Raw genomic sequence first — 3,619 nt, 5'->3', positions numbered from 1 at the left:
AAGGAACAGGTCTCCAGCAAAGGGGGACTGTCAATCTAGAGGAACAAGTCTCCAGCAAAGGGGGACTGTCAATCTAAAGGAACAGGTCTCCAGCAAAGGGGGACTGTCAATCTAGAGGAACAAGTCTCCAGCAAAGGGGGACTGTAAGTCTAAAGGAACAGGTCTCCAGCTTCTTAAACGAGATTATATTCTAGGTTGGTGATAAATAATATATAAATGTGGATTGTTAGTTTGAATTATTCATACATGAGCAACCCCCCTGAATGAGTCCAAGTCAAGACAGAGTCCAAAGAGGTTTGAGTCTGAGTCCAGACAGAGTCCAAGACCAGGACTAGTCAAGTCCAAGTCAAGACAGAGTCCAAAAAGGTTCGAGTCTGAGTCCAGACAGAGTCCAAGACCAGGACTAGTCCAAATAGGTTTGAGTCCGAGTCAATACCGAGTCCAAATAGGATCGAGTCCGAGTCAAGACCGAGTCCAGGACAAGATAAAAAGTATTTTTCATGACAGTATAAAGACAATCATTTTGTGTTTCCCTTTCCCTCCAATATTATTATCAACATAATAAAGACACCTGGACTCGGTCCAGACCAGAAGCCCAAAAGCGGTCGAGACCGAGACTAGTCCAAGTCCAAATACTAGTGAGTCCGAGACCATAGAAAAACAGTCTTGAGTCCGGACTCGAGTCAAAGACCGAACAACCAAAAAAAAGGAATAAGCCTTTATAAAGATATTTATTAGGTATTTATGCTTTTATTTAGACCGAGACAGATGCTCATGTCACTTAAATTATCTCCTTGATTCCTCCCTTTGCCTTCCTTCCTTCCTTCCTTCCTTCCTTCCTTCCTTCCTGCCTTCCTTCCTTAGTCACTCGCACCGAGGAGGCACAGGAGAGACCATAGACCGTTAAAATTAATTAATATATATACAGAGAGACGTAAGGAAGCCATCGGAGAGGAAACAAGGAAATGGGTTTTAGCAGGACGAGACGTCCTTTCCTCTGAAGCGTCTCATGAATCTGTCAGCTGTTTGGGCGGAGTTAGGAGATGCTAACTCCTTAACCGAAACTCCTTGGAATTAATATAACACACACACACACACACACACACACACACACACACACACACACACACACACCATCACACACCCTTCACCATACCAAAAAAATAGGCATGGGGAACTTTTCATAAAATCATATCTCAGTGCAAATCAAACCAGTTGTTAGGCTACCTGAGAGAGAGAGGGAGAGAGAGAGAGAGAGAGAGAGAGAGAGAGAGAGAGAGAGAGAGAGAGAGACAGAGACAGAGAGAGAGACAGAGAGAGAGAGAGAGAGAGAGAGAGACGCGGGTCGGACCCGAACCCCCGGCCCTCCATATGGGCACTCACTCCATGAGTGAAGCCACCCGGGCGCCCCATACACAACCCTCTCAAGTTATAATTTCCTTCTCTTAATTTAATTAAAAGGCTGTTATAACGACGTGGAAATCAACACAGATGAGATATGACATCACACATCTTTTTCATTAGTCTCACTAGACATTTCAACGGCCGCTGTCGCTTTTTCTAAATATTATTCCTGTGATTTTAATTCACTGAATGTGTTAATCAACATCTCCAATCATGACTAATGTGCACTGTCTCTGATAATAAAGCTGTTGATGAATAGAAAACACGAGAGGAACCAACCCTCCTCCACCTCGTAGGCTATGTTTGCCATCTTATGGACATATGTGTCAAATTTAAATGTAAATTTTGGCCGGTTTTGGCATCTTTTGTGTGTCTTGGATTGATCCGATGAGATGAAGAATGAAAGGAGCCTTGTCTGTGCCTGTCACAGTGGTTTCTGTTGAATTGGCTGTTCAGTCGACAACCACCGACGCCGGTTCCAAAAACAGGCCGACAGAGGCCGACAGACGCCGGCTGAGGCCGACAGAGGCCGACAGACGCTGGCTGAGGCCGACAGAGGCCGACAGACGCTGGCTGAGGCCGACAGACGCCGGCTGAGGCCGACAGAGGCCGACAGACGCTGGCTGAGGCCGACAGAGGCCGACAGACGCTGGCTGAGGCCGACAGACCCGGGCTGAGGCCGACAGACGCTGGCTGAGGCCGACAGACGCTGGCTGAGGCCGACAGACGCTGGCTGAGGCCGACAGACGCGGGCTGAGGCCGGCAGAGGCCGACAGACACTGGCTGAGGCCGACAGAGGCCGACAGACGCTGGCTGAGGCCGACAGACGCCGGCAGAGGCCGACAGACGCTGGCTGAGGCCGACAGAGGCCGACAGACGCCGGCAGAGGCCGACAGACGCTGGCCTCAGCCGACAGACGCGGGCTGAGGCCGGCAGAGGCCGACAGACGCTGGCTGAGGCCGACAGAGGCCGACAGACGCCGGCTGAGGCCGGCAGAGGCCGACAGACGCTGGCTGAGGCCGGCTGAGGCCGACAGACGCCGGCTGAGGCCAGCAGAGGCCGACAGACACCGGCAGAGGCCGACAGACGCCGGCAGAGGCCGACAGACGCCGGCAGAGGCCGACAGACGCCGGCTGAGGCCGACAGAGGCCGACAGACGCCGGCTGAGGCCGACAGAGGCCGACAGACGCCGGCTGAGGCCGACAGAGGCCGACAGTCGCCGGCAGAGGCCGACAGACGCTGGCTGAGGCCGGCTGAGGCCGGTCTCTCCTGAGCCTCCTCAGACGCCGGCTGAGGCCGGCAGAGGTCGGCTGGGGCCGACGGCGGCCGGCTAAGGCCAACCGTAGGCTTGGGGTGTCACATACCTGTACATGTTGTTCATATTACATAGCCATATTTATCCTGCTCTTATGAGGTAACTGCTAATCCACAGCACATATTAATATTGAATGTATATTAAACCAACTGTATTATGTGACATAAGGCTCCTTTCATTCTTCATCTCATCTGATCAATCCCAGACACATAAAACTGGCAAATCTGGTCAAAAATGGGGCGGCCTCTAGCCCCCCCTAAAACAAGACAGACATAACTACTTGTTCAGGCGCATTTATTCCAACAGTAACGTCTTTTAAAAGATCTCTAACCCTCTCTAACTGTCTACACTGCACTATATTTCCTGTCCTGCCCATGCTCCACCTGTATATATTTGTATGTTGCATTGCACTTTTCTACTTTTTTTAATTTAGACTTCATTAAAAACTATATTTGGGTCTTGGACCAACTGATCCACCCTGCCACTCACACAGCCCAACACATATTTCATCTTCTTCTGAACATGTTTGCTGTTGGGAACACACACTCAGGATTTCTTAGAGTCTTGATGTGCACACCTGACTTCAGGTTGCACAGATCAGCAGCGGAGGAAGTCGTCAGCGTTCCCGTTCAGAGCCACAGCTGCTCGGCATCGGGTCGCATCCCGGATGAGGAGGCTCAATCAAGGATGGAGTTGTGGTGTAAAATATCAGTCGGCGATCTTGTTACGTCGCTAACGAGCCATGATGTCATTCTGGATTGACCTTTCGATCTGGTGTAATCAGATTCTGGGCTCACAGGAGATCTGGAGCACCGCATAAATGCTGGAAGGATTCACATTAGCGAAAAATAAGTCATCCAAAGGGACACGCACATGTGTTGGTGGCGCTGGGGGGGGGGG

At 50.8% G+C, this 3,619-nt stretch overlaps 1 long non-coding RNA gene across 1 annotated transcript in view; it reads left to right on the top strand.

The window, feature by feature from the left end:
- Positions 1 to 3,619, top strand: part of LOC117958992 — a 16,316-nt gene that overhangs the window by 11,499 nt on the left and 1,198 nt on the right. The gene's annotated exons all lie outside the window — the stretch shown is intronic.

The sequence above is a fragment of the Etheostoma cragini genome, chromosome 16, assembly GCF_013103735.1.
Source record: "Etheostoma cragini isolate CJK2018 chromosome 16, CSU_Ecrag_1.0, whole genome shotgun sequence".
NCBI lineage: Eukaryota > Metazoa > Chordata > Actinopteri > Perciformes > Percidae > Etheostoma > Etheostoma cragini.
Note: the sequence above shows the minus strand (reverse complement) of the source record. Positions and strands in the feature narration are given on the sequence as shown.